Here is a 23,629-nt window from a genome sequence, read left to right on the forward strand (position 1 = left end):
AACATACGAAAGATTGTGTTGAACCATTTTCTTCCTTTGTCACAAACCACATCCAGTTTCCTTGGAACGGTTCTCATTTGTAGATCATTTATCAAATAAACTCTGAAGGAATCACCATGCTTTAACAGTCTAACCTTAAATTAGACCGACTACCCCTTATGAAAAACAACAAGTCTGTGCTTTCCTAGCTATCTACTTGTAACTCTTACTGCCCTCAGCAGAAGTAATGCATGGAAACCATGCTGAAATAAGTTTCAGGTCATTCAACTTCTGGTCTCCTGGGAGTGGGGAGCATGGAGAAAGAATTTTTTAAGAAGACAGTGAAATTATCTGTTTTTTTTCTTCTTCTTCTTCAATATCTTTGAAGGATACTGTAGTGATACACCACTAGCTACCTATAGGTCTATCTAGTGAGCTTCTTTGATAACTGTGAACACATATGACTACACAGATGCCCCCTGTATATTCACTAAACAATGGCATTACACAAGTGATGAGTATATCCCAACGTGTCTACCTGAGGAGACCTCCCTGCAGAGTGATGCCCTTCAGTGGTCTAGGTCAGGGGAGGAGAAACGTTCTCCCGTAGCTACATCCCAAGAAGACAACGGACAAGATCAACTGCCTCTCAATTTCAAATGGCCGTGGTCTATATTTTGGGAGCAGAACGAACCAGGTTGCAGCCTCAGTAAAACAGAGGAGTTTACACAGGCCCAGTTCTGCTTCTGAGGAAGGCCAGCGTAGAAAGTATAGCTCTGCTAACGCATTGGCAAGGGCAGCAGAGTTAGGTCACAGCACCGCCACATCTGTTTTGTGGTGTCACTGACAAATACAGACATGAAGGATGCCTTCTACTTATCAAAGTTTTACCTGAAGTCTTTTTACTGTTAATATCTCCAATGAAAAATAAATTCGGGGAAAAGATGTGGCAAACATTTTTAACACAGACAAACCTCCAAACATGCAGCACAGACAGCAATACCACTATCAGGGAGGACTAATAATCACATACCACATTTTATTTTGTGTTTCCCCATTTATTTACAAGCTAGCTTACACATACTTCAAAGACAACATGACCCACCACCAAAATCCTCCCCTCTCTGATGTAGGTTTACAGACAACTCCATGAAATAAATACTAGAACCGCCTCTTCAAACTGGAGACTAGGATACCACAGAAGGACAGTGCAACTATCCAAGCTAACATAAGGTTAGCCTGCCAGGAAAAAAAAGAGAAACAATTAAAAGAGAAAAGCTGTTGTTTTGCTTTACTGGAATGAGTTAGTCGATAAAACACTGGGGTATTTGCTTTGTATTTCCATTTATTTTCCAAAGTTTTTCTTGAACATTGGCTAAGTAGGCTCCAAATGTTACTATTTTCCCACTTAGATGTCTAGTATGGATATGTATGGCTGAGTTTCAACATTTGCTTTTGTCCATGATGAAAGACAGCGGAGAAGTACACAGAGCAGAACACCCATTTTGCTCCATACCATGAACACTTATTTATTTATCTGGCTCTTATAGAGGTCTATAATCATGGCATCCTGTGCCAGCAACCAACCTCTCTATTCCTGGCCATGTTTTAGAACAGCTTGACCAGAAGTCCACAGGACACTTTCCCATACGTCAGTTTCTTCATGTGAAGCAAACCAGGTAAATATCCTTGATAGTCAATTGTAGACTAATTCCATACTTAAAATCCATGCTGAAAGATACTGCAGAGATGACCAGTCTCTGTTATGAAGGTACTACCACCTTCCCTTACACTAGAAGGTTGTTTCTGCACCTTTTCTTTCCAGTCCCAGATCTCGGTGTGTCCCTAGCTGCTCTGTACAGCCTGATACCTACTGTAGTTCTGCATAATCACAGGCACAGAATAAGCATAAAACTGTCTTGAAATCTAAATTCCATTTCCAAGTACAGCCTCTGCTGTTCTTCTGAACGAGCCTTTTCTTCTATCGCTGCCTGTGTTCTCTCCCTCCTTCCCCTGGCTACGGGTTTGCCTAGTTTTGCATGCAGATGTAAGGAGACTGGTTTTGGTAACAGCTGCATTGTCTATCATCTTGCAGTATGTTCAATATCACAAGTCAACAACAGGGTTAAAAAAAAATTAGCAGCAGCAGAACATAATTTCCCCCTTCCTCAGCATTTTCTCACCCTTTCGAAAGCTTCTTCAAAACCTAGGGCTGAGAAAAGTGCCACTAGGCCATTTCAGGTCTTCTTGATAACTTTCTATGCCACCTCCATCGCATGTGCTGTTATTCAGCAGTTACTGCAGATCTCAGTTTCAGGAGGATTTGCAAGTCAATCCTCTATCTGTAAATCCCAGATGGCTCGGTGATTTTTAGCACAGCTATTGATCTCATTCATACACACCGGCTTCTGGGCAAACACACCCAGCTGCTCTCAGCAACCTCCTCTGACTGCCAGGAGCAGAAAAAGAGGACTTTGTGAACCCAAAAGCCACCCGCTCATAATACCGCCACTTCGAGAAATAAAATTAGGCAGGAAGAAGCATATGGTTTGTGTGTTTGCCTACCTGATAGAGATCACGAGGCTGCTGCCAGGCTCCCTCCCTTGCTCTGCAACAGCTGTGCTTTCGGCAACTGAGCAACAGCCTTCCTAAGCGTGCTCTGAAAACGCACACACGCTCCATGCACACCCATCCAGCCTCGCCGTGCCAGACAGCCCCTTCTCCTCCGCTGCCAGCCCGCCGAAAAACAAGTTGCAATTCAATGACCAGCTCCCGTGTGAAAGGCAGATACAGAGGTTGGAACAATCAGTGCAATTAACTGTCCTGAAAACAGTGCGAGGCTTTTTGTAAAATGGGAACAATCAGGTTTTATTTGCTTCTTCTCTCCCTCCCATATATTACCTATAAATGAGGAAGATCTTTAGCAGATTCCTGCATTTTGTGCCAGCTGCTCTCTCTTCCTCCTTGTGTCTTATACCACTGCAGAACAGCAAGAACAGGTTTAGGCTCCTCGGCCACAGGGAAGGCGACTGCTCCTGACCTCCACGAGGCAGGGATTCCTACCTCCTCGCCAAGACCCCCAAGGAACCATTCATTCTGATAAATGAAGATGAAACTGGTTTTGCAGACGGGGAAGAGGGAGAGGAAACCAGTCAAACCAGAGGTTGTCAAAGGGGAGAGGAAACCAGCCAAAGGTCCAGCTAGCCTTCACCCCCCACCATCTCGTTCCCCTCACATCACTAAGCTTGCTACCACAAATCAAGCCTCCACGTGGCCGTGGCAGTAGTGGGAGATTTCAGGGAAGGCGGTGTGGGTATCGTATACTACTGTCACTCATTCACGTTTTAAACACTATTTGTTGAGCTTTTTAACATGCAGTTTGTCTCCTTCTGCAGGGAATTACTCAGCCGGGTGGTCACATGGCTGCAGCAGCACAATTAGAGGATTCAAACCATGCTAAGCTCCTCATGGTTTTTATCTGGAAATCATATGAGGTGGAGAGATAACTAAAATCAAATGACGACAAGGAACCGGTATCTTTGTGCAATTAGCAGCTTGTAACTCTCCCTGTCTGCACTCAGGGCTTGCTGTCACAGAAAAATTCTGAGTTATATGGTGGTGTAAAGCTCACCTACGTTAGAAATGAACTCCTTAGGACATGAAGTTGAAAATAAGCAAGCAAACAGGCTGCAACAGGGCCTCAGCAAGGCGTTGATTGCTGGGGAGAAAAGGATATGTATGAATGTGAGTTTATCAGACTTGGGCGGGGGGAAGGTGTAGGGCAGGAATTTCAATAATATAAAAATAGTTGAAACTTTCAAATTCAAGTACCATACAATCCTTCTCCAAGGCTCAAAGTTGTTCACAACCAGGAGGATATTTCAGGGTTTCATAATATTTGGATCTGAGATTTTGAGTTACACCAGCTCTGTCATAATACCCTGGAAAGTCTTCATTGTGCAGAACATGATAAAATTAGCATGTGGTTGTTTATAAACGCAAGCACAGCACAGAGACCTCTTGGCCTTTGTCATGATGGCTTCATACCATTTCTTCCTCCTCCCTGCCCAAACCATTTGGATTCATTGCTGTGGTGCACCTGATGGTAAGGGCAGACTCCTGCAGCACGGCCTGGCATGGTGTTAGGATGTGAGCCCAGATAAAAGGAACAGCTGCTCTGGTGGGTGCTGTCATGCCCTTCCGTCCACACGTGGTCAGGCATCCTCCTTAGGTTCCCCTTGTGCCCTCCAGGACCACGTTTGTTTCGGCTGATATGGACTGTTTCTAGTTGACTTTCAACCTCTTTCAGAAATTGCTTGTAATATTTCTTCTCTGATCACAGCTTTGCTTATTAATTGTTTTCTTTCTATTTAAGTTGTTTAATGAGGTAGCCAGTTTCATTTTTACCGATTCACTGATTTTACAGATTACTTCATGTAATTGTTCATTCTCTTCCCCCGGGATGTCCCTTCCTCCATTCCTCACACCAAACATGTATTGCTCCCAGCAGCCTCGCCTCTGCATTCAAGTCCCTGCACAAGACAGCTCTTGTTTTTAATTCTCCTTATGACCTGGGGTATTACTGATGCTGCCAAAATGCATTCAAGAGCCAGCCCAAGACCAGAATCTTGCTGAAGGAGGCAGTAAGGGAGGTGCAGAGACCCAGAGCAAGAACAGGCGGCTCCTCAGCACCTCGTCCCTCCTCTGCTCTGTGATGCCTGTCACTCTGAAACTTCCCTTCTGATCTGCTCCAGCCGGGAGCACTTGCAAATACAAATTGTGAAGCATTTCCAAAGTGTCCCCCATCACTACGTACTGTCATCCTCCACTGAGGAGGGAGCTGAGGGCTGGCTGATGGCTGTGACCACAGAAGCCAGTGCACCAAAAAATAAGCGCAGGAAAAAAACGGTGGTCCTGGAAGGAAAGATGCACACCTGACCCTGCCATTTTTGTGACCTTTTCACTCATTCTAAGCTGATGACGTTTGTGGTCAGAGTGATACAAATGTGGGTTGACAGCACGTGAACCTGAGGGCCTGGCTGTCTCTTGGCTTTCCTTCACCTTTTTACTCTCCAAAAACCTTCCTGCTTTGGGTATCACACTGCTGTGACACTCTCATCTCTCCAGGAAGCTGCCCTTTCCTTACCTATTCCACATTCACAACAAACTTGCCTCTAAAAAAAAAAAAAAAAAATAATAAAAAAATACTGATTTCTGTGGTTTTACTGTCCTAAAACTATCGACCTCTGGAAGGAGCACATAGCACTTGCTTAACTTTCTCTCTTGCTTTGGCACAGAAACCTTTACAACATAGAGAAAAAGCAGAGCTTAAACTGGAGTAAAGTCCATACAACAGGGATCTGAATAAAAATAATTTATTACCTGTCTTGTGAAAAAGACAGCAGAGCTTACAGCATGTGCCCCCTATAAATCAGTAGCTGAACAAGAAGCAGTAAGGCAAATGGGCTAGTGCTACCAAGTCACAGAATCATAGAATCATTTTGGTTGGAAGAGACCCTTAAGAACATCAAATCCAACCATAACCTAACCCTAGCACTAAACCATGTCCCTAAGAGCCTTGTCTATATGTCCTTTAAACACCTCCAGGGATGGTGACTCCACCACTTCCCTGGGCAGCCTGTTCCAATGCCTGACAACCCTTTCTGCGAAGACATTTTTCCTGACATCCAGTCTGAACCTCCCCTGGCACAACTTGAGGCCATTTCCTCTTGTCCTATCACTTGCCGCTTGGGAGAAGAGACCAACCCCCTCCATGCTACAACCTCCTTTCAGGTAGTTGTAGACAGCGATCAGGTCTCCCCTCAGCCTCCTTTTCTCCAGGCTGAACAGCCCCAGTTCCCTCAGCTGCTCCTCATCACACTTGTGCTCCAGACCCCTCACCAGCTTCATCGCCCTTCTCTGAATTCTCTCCAGCACCTCAATGTCTCTCTTGTAGTGAGGGGCCCAAAACTGAACACAGGATTTGAGGTGCAGCCTCACCAGCGTGGAGTACAAGGGCATGATCATTTCCCTGGTCCTGCTGGCCACACTACTGCTGACAAAACCCAGTCCTTTCTGAATGGTTAGGAAAGCAACTCCTGACAGTCATCTCATGAACATTTTTGGTGGCCTGACACACAGTATTGCTGGGTTTCATCTTGAGATGTCTGTGCTTGTCTGCTCCAGTAAAGAGGACAGCAGATCCTCATCAATGAGAACTTCTCCCCTCAATCCAAATTTTCAGTCTTCAGCCCCATCTATTTTGTGACTCAGGTTAGTTGCTTATAACAAGTGCTTAGAAATGCAAGGTGTCCTCTTATTAAGAGGATCAACATTTACTGAAGAATCAGAAGTTTCTACTTGCCAGTTTCATCATGTATGGTCTAAAAAAAAAAAATGCAGATCTTAAATCTTAGTATTTTAAACAGCATTAAATACAGAAGAGCATTCTGTGTTACTGCACTTTGATTCACTATGTGTGGTTGCGTTTTTTTTTGGTTTTGCTTTTGTTTTTTACTTTCTGTGCTTTAAAAATAAACCTCGTGAAACAGCTGCGACTCTGGCACGTTCATATGACTCTGTGAGCTGGTGGTCCATGAGAAACCACAGCGTGGAGTGAGGTCGCGTCCTGAGCTCCGCACAGAAAGCCTGAACATTCTGGGCAGCTACCACCCTTCGTGCAGCTCCACCGGGTTCACTGAGCTCAGGACACTGTGTCCAAACCAACTGTCTTTTGTTTCTGTGTGGCAGAGATAAACGTGAAAAAAAATAAAAACCATTTCATAAAAAACTATGCATCGAAGTGGAAAACAGGCAAAAAAACCCTACATCGAGTGTCAAGTAGAACATACATGTGTAACACAGACAGCAATACTTTGTTGTAGTTTTGCTAGACAAAACTAGGTTATTTTTTATTTTTTATAATTATTATTACACAACATGTATTTTTAATGCTGTATCTCTGTGAACCAAGCCCATTGAATTATTTTTCCTTTCCTTGGTATACCTTTTTTTTTTTTTAAAAATCCAAAACCTTGTCTATTTCTAACTCCCTAGAAATAATGTGAAAGTAATGCCTAGCAGAATTTTAATGACACAGAGAGATTTACTGCAGATTAAATTTGATTAAGTATCACTAAGTAATGAGGCATTTCAGGGGAACTATAAGATAGCGAGGGAGTTTCTGAATTCAGTCTTTTGTCTGTAATACTTTAAGTAACTTACTAATATGGTTCATATCATGTAGTGTTTACACAGGCGATTTAAATGCTTGTTTACCAAAGAAAAAAATAAGTCCATAATGTAAGTATTCCTAGCATAAAAATGCCATATTTCAGAGAAAACTCACAAATCAAAAATGCCTTGGAAACAAGAGTAATACTTAGACAGCTTCTTTAATTTTCCAAAACATTCAGCAGAAAAAGTACCAGCTAATCCTTTCAACACTCAAATTGAGAGATTACACACAAATTGAGAGATTACTAATTCTCCTTTTACAGATATGCCTACTGAGGTAAGAAAGTAAAATTATTTGGGCTAAAGCCATAGGGAAAGCTAAAGCTAAAACTGAAAGAAGTATTGACAGCTAATGTTTCCAGATCTACACCTTAAATCATTCTTAATGAACAACCCACCATTGAAGCCCTGTTACAGGTCCTAGTGACTTGACTGTGTTTGGGTGGTGTTCCCTTCTCGCTGGCTCTTTGTGCAGCCCCCACCACATTGCAGCCCCATTCCCACCTGGCTGTTAGGTGGCACTTTAGTACAACTAATTCAGCAAAGACCTTCATGCAGTGGGTAATTTAAGTCAAATACAAATGAAACTTTCCACAGCCTTGCAACATGCCCAGTTTCAGCTATCCACTCAGAGACATGATATTTTCCAGAAGGCGTTCGGATGTCGTGCCGCATCAGATCACATGAAGCGTAAATTCTGTATGGCGCGCACACACATTACACAAGCAACCTTATTTTCATAATAGTTACTTTCATCACCACATATTCCACTACTTCTTAAAAACGCAAGCTTGGTCCAAATCCTACCCAATGAGGAGGGCAACAGCCCTCTCTGTATTGAGGGCCACATGATTCTGGGAGAAGAGAAATAACTATGTTGTCTGTTTGAGGAACAAGTACATGGTTCAACTATAAATGTGCATGACATCCTTTCTAATACACAGATAGTTATACCGGGCAAATGTACAGGCAGTGTAGCTTGGCTTGACAATGTATGAGCTTCCCTCATCCAATCAATCTGGATGATGTAGCCAGAGCCATAAAAAAAAGCAGGAGAACTAAAATTGCTGGTCCTCAGTATCCTTTGAGAGAGGAATCAAATGTGAGCTATAGCTCTGTCAACTGCTGCAAGAAGGTAGGCTGCAGACTCATAAAGGCTGAGCAAGTGGCATTTGGAAAGAACAGGAGGAAGAAGCGAACATGATGAGACTTGGCTTCAAGGTCACATCTAAAAGCAACAGTAGAAAAGCAATTCAAGTCACAGGGAGAATTCATTAATCCGTGGTTATCTCCATACCTTGGCTAGGAATTCTGGTGAGCACCTGGGAGCCAAATTTAAGCCTCTGTAGATCTACTGACTTGCATGGTGTCTTTACTGAATACATTTGTTAAAAAGCTCTGGGCTGCTTACCTAAAGCTATTGGTAATGAGAGGAAGTTCAAGAAAATCCACATTAACATAGCAGTGAATCTAAATATAGGCCAGACTAATTTGTTCTTGTTCCACTGAAGGTCTGGAACTGCCTATGTAAAAACATGGGTTAAATTCTCTCACCTTAGCTTGCAAGTAGTTCCAATGAATTTTGGGCTGTCAAGGTAGTGAGTGAGTGAGTGAGTGAGCAAGAGAGAATGGCAAAACAAGATCACCATGACAAAGCTATTATCTGCCTTTGACATGGAGGTAGATGCAGGGGTCATCTGAAACATCTCAAATGCCAGTACTTGTGGCTTTTACACACAGCTATATCTCATGCACCCTTTCAAGATTTGTCTATTTTTAGAACTTGCTGCATGTTAAACAAGGGAGGTTTCAAGGATCAAGGGTAAAACAAAGCAGCTGAAGAAAGCTGCTCACACTTTTGGATAGTGGCAGCACAACATAGGCGAAAATAGTCTACTCCAGAAGGCAAAGTTCTGGGAACAGATCAAAATGGGAAATGAAACGGCCAATAAAGAGTCGGGAAAATATCATGTGGAGCTCCCCTGAAGTCAAAAAGGGCAACTTCTATACCAGGTAAGATGCACAAAATACATGTCTGTGAAGCACAGAGCCTTGTGTGTTAGAGAAAGAGCTCATTCTGGAGGGCTCAGGAAGCTGCAGAGACAAATCTCGAAATCGAGGTTTTAAGTTCTGTGCTCAGTATGACACTCGGGCAAATCCTTAATATTCCATGCTTGTGTACATCTCATGCCCTGGGGAGAATTAAGTGTTTATGAATTGTGGCCTGAGTGACCTGACAAAGAGCTGTGAGCACTGAGAGGGTCAGTGTTTCACTGCTGGAATCAGGTGGGTGCAGCAGCAAAATGCCTTAGAAATTATTTTCCTCTTGTTTTTCAGGGTCTGAAAGAGGCCAAAGGAACAATCTATTCTGACCCTCCATTTAAGAAGATGAAGTGTCAGAAGTCAGGTGCAGAGGATGCCTCACTCAAACCACTCTGAACTTCTAACAACAAACTAAATACCCAGGGACATCCAGATTGTTGGCTTGAAATATTTGTGCAAATATTTTTTTGTATTCCTTCTAGAGGAGCCTGGGTCTGATCCCAGGTGTGAATTTGTATGCAGAAGAGGAAGGGATGGAGATGGGTTTTGAAATAAGCCTGCAGGCTCCTCTACCATCCTGCTCAGCTGCCTTCAATTACTTCAAGCAAAATCTACCTCCTAGTACACTTCTTGCTACTTTCAGTTTAATGCCTCTCTTAAACTGCAGGAATTGTGCCTAAGAAAACACAATAAAATGCTCATAAGTAATCTCCGTTAAATTCAGTGTAACATCGAGCAGACACTTTTCATCATAACACCCAAAGGGCCATCTGAAAGACTCATTTATGAAATGAATAATCACACTGCCACTTACAATAATTCACCGTATGAGTAAAGAAGAAAAAGTAGGAAACTATTGAGACTTCTTTAAATTACTGTAAGGACATCAGAACTAATAATCATTCAAATAAAGTCTGTTCATCTATGTGTCATGGGTTGTGAAAAGGATGGAAAAAATGTGAAAAAAAGAGAGTAAAGCTTGAGATAACAGGTGGAAGAGGCTGAACCAGCAATTTCAAGCACTGAGGAAAAAACATAAATTCTGATCTTTTAGAACCAAGATCCAAACTGAACTCCTACTATGACATTTTAAATACATTTCTGCTTTCTAACTTTTCAAAAAATGCCTTTATTCTCATATTTAACGTTTGAGAGAGCACAGACTGCAGTACTTGCACAGAGTTAATGAAAAAAAATAACCCAAAACATTTGCACGCTTCAAGAGTAATGTTCAAAAGAATCCAAGCAATTTTTCCCCCGGTAACTACAAAACCCTGATGCAATACTACGAGCTCACTTAAGACTAATGCAATGTAGCTGATGGAATCCATGCTGTAGTTACCAACTTTAGAAAGAGATGTCTTCCTCCCTTCTATTCGTGGACCACCTTGAGGACAGAGGAGGACTGTTTCTGGGGATTCCACAGACCTAAAGGGAGAAGAGGTTCCTCTTTTGTTCTGCTCTAACATGTTCTCCTTTGGTCTGTAGCCCTTCGAGATGTGCAGCCACACTCTTAAGTTGGATGCACCCTTATTCGGGCATTGAAAAGCCACCCAGCTTTCCTTATCTGTGACATACAATCAGACAGAGCACAATCCACAGCCTACTGCTGTGACTCTTCTGAAATACTCTGTCAAAAAGCATTTAATGGTTCTGCATGAGTGGGCCTGTGCACACGACATCAAGGATCACCCTCAGGATTAGCTCAACACTTGGGAAAATGTCAAAGCTGACTAACTTGACCAATAGTCAGACTTTACCAATTTGTCCGTAAAACTACTTCTGCGATGCAATGAAGCCACCTTGTCTTCTATATCCTAGCAATTAGCAACCTTCTTGCTTCTCTAATCTCACATTTAAATAAATAATGTTCCCACTCAAAAAAACCAAGAAAGTGTTCTCATATTAATACAACAAAGGTTTTCAGTTTCTTAAATTTATTCAAAGAAATCAAACAAAAAAATACAAACCTAAATTAAACTAAAAAAAAAAAAAAAAAAAGCCGTTTGGCTAAATTCAGCTGCAGAGTTGATGTCTAATATGCCATAAATCAATGACAACACATATGAACAATTCACAAATTGTCAATGAAAAAGCTCACACCTCCACAGGAGGTGCAAGAAGATGCTACAGGAACCTCCCTACAGGGATCTCCATAGGATTTGATTCTATGCTAAAGGGGCTTTTGACACGAAACATAACTGTGTGCTGTACCACTAGCTGCTTCAGGACAGATCAAAGCTCCTTGTGCATCAACCCTCCCAGCTTAAATCCCAGTCTGTGACCAAAGAAAGAAGCCACAATTATTAAGGGCAAGACCAAAAGTCAAAGCACACCAACCACCCAGACAAAGCAAACAAACCCAGAATCTGAGCTGTGCAGAATTCCTGTTTTTAAAAACCATAACATCTCTCACCATGACAATAAGGACTTTGGCCTCTGAGGTCTTCTCTTAGAGAAGGATCTTGCCTGGAAACCTTGACACACATTCAGATACAACAGGAAAATGGACTCTCAAATCCTTTAGAGAAGGCCCTCAGGAACACTTGAAAAATCAAAGAAGAGGAGTGGGTTATTTGCGCTTTTGGCAAAACATGAAACAGCTTATGCTCCCTGTCCCCAGCCTCCATCCTCTTCTATACATTCACTGCAGGGGACCTGGATCTCTGTATTTGATGAGGTTCCTTCTGCAGCCATGCCAACTCAAAGAGTCACCTCCCTTCCCTCGCAGCAAACTTCAGCCATATGAATTCCTATACTCGTTGTTTTGCCAGAAAATCACTTTGTTACTAATAAAACAGGTTTGGGGTTTGTTTCGGTTTTTTAACAGCAGAAGTGATGCATATTCCAAGGTGATTTCCAAAAATGTGGAATAGAAAATCATCATACCACAATTATCTAGGGGAAGAAAAATGTAGCAAGCAAGAAAACAAACCCAAAACCCTCTCTCTTTTCATTCAGAGAGAAATCAAATTAAGAGAGTACAAAGAAAACCACATCAAAAAGATTTCAGGTTCTGCACTGTGTCTTAAAGAGGCATAGGGCAGATTGTCCAGTTAAGAAAGAAGGGAGGTTAAAGTACCTCCATAGCAGGGGATGGAGAGCTCACAGCAGCAGAAACCTACTTTCTTTTATCTTGAAATCTCTGCAGCACTGCAAGCTGTAGCCTTGGTCTCAGCAAGCCTTTGTGATCTTTTGGTCAGGACTTCAGACAGGCTCAGTAGGACATAATGCTTTACAGCCATGCTCCACAGGGTCTTTATTTCAGGAAAGCCTCCTTCCACAGCTAGCATGAAACAGCTGGGCCTTACCCTGGAGACTTCAGGTTCTTCAGAAGTTTGCATTATTCTGTGGCAGACAGCAAATCCCAGACCCTCCCAGTCCTGAGCATCTTTCACACTGAATTTTTCCCCCAGCCAACACTTATCAGAATTGCATCTGAGTGAAGAATATTGGAGTATCATCTCTTCCTCATTCTAACGTGCAAATATATTACTGAGCAGAGCCCCAGGGGAGTGGGAGGGAAAAATCTAATTTCAACTTGTGGAGGGTGCTTATGTATGCTTTTGTTGTGCCATGGAAGGAAAAAAACCTCAGCATTTCATTCCCCCAAACCCCAATTCTCCACAAAAAAAGAGAAATATTTAAAAATATTCTGCATTAGTGAATGCAGGCGACTCAGCAGAAAAAAAAAAAAAGGATCACGGGTCAGAATTTTGCTGCCTGTATCTGTATCTCCTTTTCTAGAGACAGGTTCATAGGCAAGTGAGACCCTTTTTCCTCAGTTGGGCAGGCCAGGAGGTCCACTCCTCTCCTTTGTGCTCTTCATCCCCGCCCTAAGCTGAAAGGCTAACCCGTTACCTGAGCAGGTGATTCCAGCAGAGGAGGTGCCGGCCTGGGAGCTGGGAACCGGCACTGCCAGCGCTACACACGCTCAGCTCCTTCAAAAAGTACATCTCAGGATGCTGAGAAACCGGGCAAAGGAAACCACAGAGATTTCCAGCAAAAATTTGTTTGCTTTCTTGTCTGTTTCAAATTCTTTCCGAAGAGCATTGTAATTCCGATATATTGGCATTTGCAGGCAGGAAAAAAAATTGCTGTAGAGTTTCTCACTGCTCTATCAAGAAGTCAAGAACCTGGGAAGCTTTCACGTTGTATCTCTTTTAACAAAGGTCAGTAAAACATTTCGCCCACAGGCATACCATCATGTACTAGACATTTCACATATATAGAAAAACCAATGTGGCCTAAGAGTTTAGGGGGGAAATATTACTCATCCTATTTTATGTACTAGATAGAGAATTGTCCAATACAATTTTAGAAGCACCTACAAGTGACCCAGTACAGCTTTGCCATATATAAGACTTCTGCAGTTTTCTGATCTGATACCTTAAGTCCTTCCAGGGGTAGAAGCAATCACTATAAATTTTACAGCAATATTGTGAATCCTGAGACTTAGATCAGAAGGACTGTGAGACAGCAAACCTTAAATCTGTCACTGGCTAGAAAACCTCCACCTAGTTCTGAGGGCATGGAGAAGTACATTTTTAGCTCTATTATAAATAAGCTGAGTGACTTTGTGGAAGTCACTTCATCTTTCACTCAGCAGGCACTTTCCTTCAGCTCCTTGGCCATCTTGTCTATTTAGATTGTAAACTTTTTAAGGCAAGGCGTGTGCTTACAATGGGGCTACCTAAAGAGGCTCCAGTTTCCCAGAACTTGTATTAATTTGTTTTATCATAATACTACAACTGCAATTAATAAAGACTGAAGACTGTTAGCCATACATCACTCTAAAATACTTAGGCATAGTGATGCCATCTGTCAGGTAAAGATGAAAATAGTTGTCTGTTGTTTTCTCTTATACACAGTGCAGACTCTCTGAAAATAATTTGCTATTTAGAATTATGTTATAAATATGGGAAAAAAAATCCTTTTCAAAACCATAAGATTTCATGCTTCAAAATTTTGTGGCAGTCATTGTTTAACAAGGAGAGACTTCCCTGAAAAACTCTTCCTGAAATCCACTACACAACATATTGTGAAAAAGCGCCAGATTAAGTGATTTTTAAGATTAACTCCATGCATGTTAAAGAAGTATGCATTTTGCTCACGCGAGTTCAGAGAACGTCAAAACTGACCTCAAATGTCCAATACACTTTCTTGAATCTGTGAACAGTACAACAGTGGCACTAGGAGGTGTGATATGACCAGATCATTTCGATAAGAGGTTATTTCCAGGACTCCAGAGCTGCCCCAAGGGATGCCGCATTGGGAGGGCTGAAGAACGGGTAGACACGTAACAAAGGAAGCTAGGAGGTCTACAAGAAGTCTGGGCTGCTTGTCCACGCACTTGCAGTCTCATCTTTGGCGCAGAACCTGCTCTGGATCCTATTCGCCTCTGGTGGGGTGTGTGGTGCGGAGCCTCTAGCAGAGTCCCTCTGTCACAAAAAGAATCGGTCTTTGCCCCACTTGCTTTACAACACCAGCACAGCTCAAACCTGCTTAATACAGCAAAGAACGTGAATCAAACTGGCTCCCTGGGTTGCCAGCACACTGCTTCCACATAAAAGGTCAAGAATGCAGCAATTTATATATTTTCCTTTGCATCTAATCAAAAATCACAACATCGCGAGAGCCTTTCTCCTTCCCCCCCCCCCCCCTTTAAATTGATCAAAGCTTATTCAGTATAACTGTAGGAGATTAAGATGTCATTATTTTGCTTTGATAATGGCTCAGTGAATGAAGTTACAAAAATGTAAACCAAACATTCTGATTGTCTGATTCAACAACTTGTTCAGCAAAAGGAAATTAATTGTTACGGTGTGGTTCCCCGGCTTGCCCCCACTTTTTTTACGCACTGTCCTATCACGCATGCCTGTTGGAGCTTCTCGTCATAGGGATAAACGGAATGAACTCTGGCTGCTTTGCAGATGAACCATATCCCAATTAAAATTTTAGCTCAGAAATGTCTAATGGCTCTTCCTTCTTGTAAGATGAGTTTAAGGTTTGACTTTGGGAATAATAATCTAGTTTTAGAGCATGGTGATATCAATTAGAGAGATTTGCTTCACGCTGAATCCAGAGCTCCAAAGTCTCATAAAATACTAACAATAAAAAGATCTGAAACAGTCTTCCTAGAAGTAGAATGAATGAAGCAGTTTAAAAATGCACAGTGCTTGATTAAATATGATGGTTTAAAACTAATTAAACCACTCATCACACTCCCCAGGGCCCGTATCCTGTAAAGAATTCAATTGGACTGCTTGGGTAAGTAAAAGAACTCGCTTATGTCTTTGCCTGCTTTGCTTTTTATAAAATTCATGTTCTGCTAGATGCACCCACACTTGTATATTCATTTTAAAAGGATATGGTAGTGATAGATGATTTTTAATAAAAGAAACTGAATTATTTCCACCATTTCTCTCTTGAATTATTTCCGTGGTGAATTCCTTTCTTTTTTGCAAATCCAGTTTAGTGCTCATAAAATATATGTTCCCGGTGGGTATGCTAACCATCTGCCAGCATGTGAGCATGGCCTAGAACAAATACGTTAATCTGTGTTCCCAAATTTCATAAATGATAAAGTATTACAAAAGCAACGCTTATCTACTAATTTCAAACAAATTTCTCATCTATGAGTTTCTCCTAAGTGAAATGCACTGGAGTTCAGCTTGAATAAGAACGTAATACAACACACTGTAGCTGCTCCAGTCACCTGAATATAAGATAACTGTCAAAGATGCTAATAAAGGCAGAAAATTAAGTATGTTACCTAACATGCATTTGTTGCACCCTACTGTGTATAAAGTTTATGAATTATTAAAGACTTCAACTTTTTCTACCTCTCTAATCTTGAATTTGTGATCAGACCTACACTTGTGTTAAACCGGGGTACAAATCCTCTTCCTCTCTATGGCTTGGTCAATAAACATGAAACAACTTGCACAGGACAGGCATTTTCTGGTGTCTTATGCTAGTCATTAGAACTGTTTACAATGAGTGATTTTATGCCTTCAAATGACCACAAGACCCAGCAGAAAGCGACTTTGCTCTCTAGTCACCAGGTTTCACTGAGCAGTAGCAGTACAGCCGTGTTCATTGCAATGCCTGTGGCGCAGAAACTACACTTGTGCACAATTTGACTTACCTGCGTGGTCAGTTTACACTCCATACGACAAAGTTAAACACTTGTTTGTGCATATATCTACCAGATGAATAATCATCTATGTGAAGCTATAAGCTAGCATCCTCTTATCCAAACATAATCAGGATCTCTGTCCTTTGCTGTTTTTCTGCTTTCTACGAATCTCAGTGTTATTTATTTACCTCCTACTAGCATAAATTCTGTATGCAATTATTACATGCTTCCTTCTCACTGTATCGCTGTTACAATCTTAGCATTAGTCACAGAGCAAAGTATTATATTATTTAACAAATGTTGCCCCCTAGCAGATATCAGAGAATTACAAGCTGTACCTCTGAGGAAATAGCTTTTTGCTTTATAAAAATCTGGCAAGTTCACAGTGAGTTTAAGCTATCACTTACTAAGACTAATAATAAGAAACATTACCCTGTGAATAATTTCTCCAAAGATCTTAATGCATATGCTCAAGAAAAGGGAGATGCTAATAAGGGTCACTAACATTTAAGGCAGGGACTGTAGATGAACTCTCCTGTGACAACACGCTGAGAGAGTTGGGGTTGTTCAGCCACAAGAAGAGAAGGCTCCAGGGAGACCTTATTGTGGCCTTTCGGTGCTTAAAAGGGGCCTCTAAGAAAGATAGGGACAGCCTTTTTAGCATGGCTTGTTGCGATAGGACAAAGGCTAATGATTTTAAGCTAAAGGAGGAGACATTCAGGCTGGATATGAGGAAGAAATTTTTTACACTGGGGGTGGTGAAACACTGGCCCAGGTTGCCCAGAGAGGTGGTAGATGCCCCATGCCCGGAGACATTCCAGGCCAGGTTGGACGGGGCTCTGAGCAACCTGATCTAGTTGAAAACGTCCCTGCTCATTGCATGGGGGTTGGACTAGATGAGCTTTGAAGGTCCCTTCCAATCCAAACTATGCTATAATTATATGATGTGGCTGTTGCTTAGAGGAATCCACGGTTCTGGTTAAACAGGAGTTATAGGCATGGAGAGGGTCTGGGTGTGCAAGGACTGGGGCAGCTCCAGGTACCGGGTGCAGCCAAGCTCCAGCACTCCTGCCACTCTCCAGGAGTTGGCAGCTCTCTGGAGGTGCCAGTTCATGAAGCCAGGTGAGCACATCAGGATTGGATTTTATTAAGGAAAAAAAAAAAAAAAAAGAAGAAAGTACAGAAAACAAACTCTTAGTCCTTGGAACATCTCAAACGACAGAGTCCAAACAGAAAGCACTGCAAATTTTATTTAAAAATACCTCAGGAAATTTCAGTCTCAGTTGTTTAACATCCCATGATTTTAAGCTCTTGGTTTTTGCACTTCTACTGGAATCATGAGGATGCTCTGACAACAGCTCTGACAACTGGAGGTAATGTGGCAGAAAACAGGAGGGGAAAAAAGATGGTGAACCTCTTAAGATTTTTGAATACTAACTAGAAAAGGAAGAGAGCTGAAAAGAAATTTTCCTTGCAGCATTTGCAGAAGTTGTATTGAGGAACGTTTAATAATTTTATTAGTTCATACATAACGTTTTCTTCTTGGAAATTACTTTGGAAAGATGTCAGAGCTAAAAGGCATATAATGCCTTGAATTCGCATCTTCATCTTTAGTTTTGTTTCCACCCCTCCATTTCTTTTACCACTTAACAGCTGCTACTTGGTCTTATTGTCAACTTTTAATTCTTAGTTAAGATTTATCCTGTAAGAGCAGTGGTGAGCCCCAAATCTCCCATGACTATTTAGTTTTCCAATATGCTGCATTTATTGGAAAAGACATAAAACCAACATGAATGAGAAGAGTGTGCAGATTGTCACAGCCCTGTTTGCTGGGCTGCAACTTGGGGTTCATGTTGCCTCTTGCCACCAGATGTCAGTGCTACATAAACTATATGGCACATCAGCACATCGTAACACTTCCAAACCACACTCAGCTGGGCAGGAACCTCTATCTAGGCTTGAAATCTCACTATCAACACAAAAAAGAGGCATGAATCACACTGCAAGCAAATCTCCTTTCATCTCTTGTGGAGATGGTGCTATGCTTGCTCATGTTTTTTTTTGCAAAGTTCTGCTCACTTTGCTCCTTGGAATTTTCAGTTCGACATTGGTATAAAATGATATTAACCCAGGGAAACTGACTTATCTTTTTAAAGCTAATTGCTTTTATGTATTCTGGCAAAAGAAATAAAACATAGGCAAAATAAAGCTGATGAAAGCTTATAGAAGACAGTTCCCTTTTGGGAAGAGTAAAGAAGAAATTCCATGAAGTGCTTTGTTTCCAGCCACTACCCCTTGTGGTGGGAATGAAAAAAAGTCAGCCTTTCTTCAAACAGTATTGTAAACTGGTCCCAAATACCTGTCTCCTGTGATCAGAGCCATTTGTGGGATCCCCAGAATAACCAGCTGACTTGACTGAATATGAGGGGGAGAGTCACCAGGGCACTCCAGGCACTGCCCTTTGGTGGGGAAGCACTCTGAATAGAACTGGCAGCCACAAAACTATCTGTGGCTACTATAAAGAGTATATTTTTGTTATATACATTTCTGACATGTGGAAGGAATGGTTTTTTTACCTCTGCACCAAGCTTTTCAGCAGTTTCTTCCAAATAAAGTGTTTGCTTCCACGGAGAAGCTCTTTCCTATGCACAATGAAGACTGAGACACTATATACATTTATTTTATAGTTTATAGGCCTCTCAATTTTTTAGCAATAAAATGTACTGTAAGATTAATAATGCTTGTATTCACAATGAATACAGTACATAAATTACTGGGAGACATTACTGTGCTAATTTGTCAACACACTGGACCAACCCAAAATCATTCTGGATGTGAACATATCTGAATAACTTTGAAAATCTGACTCTCCCTGATTGTAGCAAGGCAAGCTACTGTTGAAGTCATGAAGTGGCTTTTTTGTTTATATTTAAATTACTAGAAAATTATGAAGCTTTTTCTTAACTGATAATCATCTCTCTAATCTACTAATTATTCCAACTCCACAATAGACTGAGTACTTTAGAGTCTGATATTCCGAAATTGCTTTCATGTTCAATTACTTATAATTATACAAACAAGTCTAAAATTGATGATCTGTGCATATAATTATAGATTCTGCAACTCAGCATAAGCAAATAAAGGAAACTACCCTTATTATGACAACACAGTTTCTAATACTCAGGCAGTGCAAATATAATTGCAGTAGAGGGTGATGGTACTATTATGCAATTAGTAACAAAACTGTTATTTCAGGATGATTAAACAATAATGCGGGCACTGGAGTTCTCTTTTAGAGCAATCTTTTTGTGAGTTACGGTGAAGGAGCCCTACCAAATTAAAAAGCTGAGGATGTTAAGTTGAACAGTGTTTTCTTCCTTAAGGTTGGTTTAAAATATCGTGACAAAATGATGTGCGGAACAGTACTAATCAAGTGACTACTGCTGGCGTCTGCACTACACGTCATAATGTTCGGAAACCCATTTCAGATTCTTTCTTCTTATTCTGTCCATTTTACCAAACTGACAGACAAAGGCCAGGTTTGCACAAACAAAGATCAAAAGAATGAGGCAAATACTCATCTTTCTCAGAAATACAGCTGCCTCTTAATAAGGGAAACCATTACCTCAAATTTGTGAAAAGATATGACTAAAGGGACTTAAAACAATGACAAGAAGAGAACAGGTACATGCAGATGGTACTAGAGGGATAAATTCACAGACCACTATGAGAAGATAAATCCCTGTTCAATACAACTCCTCACAGGCATCTTCACACTGATTGTTTCTTTATAGCCTAGAAAATAAATTCTGTTAAACTGAATTACTGGGCTATAACTTGCAATCTTCCAGGAAAGAAAACAGTCATTATAGAAAGGTTTAACAATTATGACTTGATTGATGAGACTTGGTCTGAGTAATTCAGCGAGTTGTCCACAATTTTAGTATCCTTTTATAAGGCATCCTTTCACATTTAAGTTTTAACTTGCAGATCTTTAAGTCAATAAAAAAGCTGCCACTGACTTCAATGGTGCAGGATGAGAGCCCATGGACAAGATAAACTGACCCAATTAAATCTTATTTTCTGGATCACTAAAGCATCAGAAAATGAACCGATACTTTCCTTTCCCACACTATCAGGTCTTCTGATGAGAAAAAAATTGTTTTCTAAACTTGAGTCATAAATTACTATGTTGTGTTACCATAAGGAGAGGCATACTCTTCTCCAAACAGAATGGTAGCAGGAATTAGATTCCCATTAATGCTATCTTATCTGCTAATGGAAAAAAAAATATACCTCTTTGTAAGTTTTCATGACTGTCATGTAGGCAATTCTTTAAAATGAATGCTCTCTAGTCACAAGACATTTAATTTTAAACTTTATTTTTTTTCCTGCATTATTGAAAAGCAATTTCCAAACCTATACATCAGTCATGAAATATTGAAGAGCAGGGCTAGATGTTCTCACATGAAGGAAAGCGAGTTGTCCTCTGCCTTTAGAAGCCCTCGGAGGCCTCACTGGCGTCTAAGGGAGTGGCATGAGGTGCTGGAGGAAAACAAACACGGGACACTGATGACCCAAGGAGAGATGCTACAACAGAGATGTCATTTAACAGCTGAACTAATACAAGGGCTTTTTGCTGCCAAAAAGCATCCATCTCCCTTCTCTTGTCTGCAGGCAGCTTACTTGTGCTGCTTCCCATGCGTGGCTCGTTAATCTGGAAAAAAAATAGTGCTACAATAACAGAAATGAATAGCTTACAGAGCCAAGGTATTGCTAAGGAGGAAGGCACAGCCTCATGTCTGAGAGCTGGCAACAAGGAAGAGTAATAATGCTGCTAGGGTGGGAAAGCGTCATTAGGTTCGCTCTGCTATACCATGAAACCTCCCTGTGCTGTATGATGGTCTGCCCCACTTTGTCTGCCAAAAAAGAACGGCTTTGCTACAGGATACTGTGTGACACTGGGACAAGCTTTTGGCTAAAAAAATCCACATAGCCACCCCTAAAAGAAAGGAGGAAAAAATCCAAACCAAGCAATACCCATTTACAATAGATACAGTTACACCGTACTACCAGCTGCCCGGTAAAAAGGCCTGAAATATTTGAGTTTAAGTACTGTCCAAGACAGCAAGCAATCCATCTCGCATGCAATGCCTAATCTAACCGCGAGATGGAGATGAAGATTAAAAATTAAACTAAACACTGACCAGAATGGATTTGTACCAACGTGCAGTCATTGCTAATGCCATCTAATTGACAAGCGAAGGTTATTATCAGCATGGGGATTTCTTAGCTCTGTGCTCTCTGCTCGGCAGCCTGGGATGCAATCAGTACAAAGTAAATATTGTACTGACACGTCGCACTGGGATTTCATTCGGGGTGGAATAAAAGACTACAGTGCTGTGTCAGGAGCAGCCTTTGATTCTTGCTGCGGATTCTGGACCAATACAGCACAAGATCTGATCAGTTATGTTTCTTCCTTCCTGGCTCTGGGGGATGATTATTCTTGAAATAATTAATTGGTAGACAAGAAATACAATGATCTCCTTATTCCTGAATGTTTTGAATCCGTGCACTGGAAATGTCAAATTAGTTCAGGAGTAATTAGTCAACAAGTTGCACTGCACAGAACCGGAGTTGAACACAATGAAGATTATTACTGTGCACAGCCCCTCAGAGCTGTGGATGCTGATGCACCTTTAACAAACAGAAAGGATCTGCAGGGGGCATAGGTTTCCCCTTTTGTGTCAGATGAAAGCTTAATGCTTCATGTCAGAGCACGAGCAGCCCACAGTGCTGTGGGTAGTTCTTTGACAAACAATGCAAGATTTTCTTCTTAGACGGAGACTCCACAATCTAAATCGCGAGTTTCTCTCACACATAGGAAAGAAACATTGCTGTACCTATGGCACAGGCAGGGAAACTGAGGTATAGAAAGGCTTAGACCTAGGTCCTCTAATGCACTGGGGTAATTTCCTGAGGACATACAGGCTGTGCCTATAAACCACAAAATCTCTGAGTGCTTCCTTGGTGTCAGTTTTGCCCCTGCACATACCCTAATTCCATGGTGGGATGAGATGTCCCTCGGCTCCCTATATTTTTACGAAGAGGGAAATCAAGGCACGCACGCTCTGGTAATATTGAGCCACATGCTGCATGGAAGAACCAGAAGTCTGGCACAGGCTGTGCATGATGAGGTCACACACATAGTGCCAGCAGCTAAGATAAAGAACTAAGAAGTGAAGATTTCAAGGCCTTTCCAAGGCATTGAAGTACTCTTTAAGTGCTTGGTGATTATACATACTGATGTAGTATCCTGAATCTGAAAAAAAAAAACCCTATTTATTACCATAGTACCCTTTTATATTCAGGATTAATCGTATGCATTATATGCAGTGAAGAGTGAATGTACACAGGACAAAATCATACCAGATAACAAGGGCATAAATAAGGAGAAAGATGAGAAGTCTCAAAGTGCCTTAGGTTGTTTACTGGATGTTTAGATAGAGAATAACAATCCAGTTGCAAGCTTTTACAGATTGAGGACCATATACCAAACCATTGTGCACCTGACAGCAAAGTCCAAAATACTTTTCAGTGGTATCCTTCTAGGTATACCATTTATTGCGTTAACATGTTTACCTTCATACTAACCCACCATATAAATGTACAAGATTTTGGACAGTGGAGTGGAAATGCAGACTCAGTAATGCAGAATGGTCTGAAGCCAAGTGGATGATTCCTGTAGCCTAGGGAATTTCATCAGGACAAGAACGTCCTTTTCTAGCATACAGATGCAGGAAACACAATGGAAACTCCTCCTACACTATACATAAACAGTGTCTTTCACTGGTACATGTTTACAATCACCTTTTAAGTCCAAAATTGTTCTGGTTCACCATGTATAAACACAGAAAGCCAGACAGAAGGCAGAGTAGGGACCCATAAGAAACCTGCTGCTCATGCTTTAAAATCTCTATACATGATACCATGGTTACATTTAACAAAACTCAGACAAAAATTGCAGTATGCTTTGAAAACTGGGCAGAGAATTGTTTTCCCCATTGTAGGTGAAACTGAGCCACACAACAACCAAAGTTGCTTTTAGATGCACATAGTTTTTCCTCTTGGGACAGCTGAGTTGCAATTCTAAATATTTCTCTAAGCTGGCAGGTGATGCTAGCAGAAAGTTGGTAAATCATTTCCTCACGTAATTTCATTCCTGGTATA

General features: G+C 41.3%; 1 protein-coding gene across 7 annotated transcripts in view; it reads right to left on the reverse strand.

Moving 5' to 3' along the window:
- Positions 1 to 23,629, reverse strand: part of PHACTR1 (phosphatase and actin regulator 1) — a 333,399-nt gene that overhangs the window by 173,602 nt on the left and 136,168 nt on the right. Inside the window, exon 1 of one of the 7 annotated variants that reach the window (XM_021301269.2) lies at positions 2,545 to 2,564. The exons of the other annotated variants lie outside the window; for them this stretch is intronic. The gene's annotated coding sequence lies outside the window, so the exon portion shown is untranslated. Of the gene's footprint in view, positions 1 to 2,544; positions 2,565 to 23,629 lie in introns of those variants that run through there. 7 annotated transcript variants of the gene reach the window in all.

This window comes from Columba livia, chromosome 2 (assembly GCF_036013475.1).
Source record: "Columba livia isolate bColLiv1 breed racing homer chromosome 2, bColLiv1.pat.W.v2, whole genome shotgun sequence".
NCBI lineage: Eukaryota > Metazoa > Chordata > Aves > Columbiformes > Columbidae > Columba > Columba livia.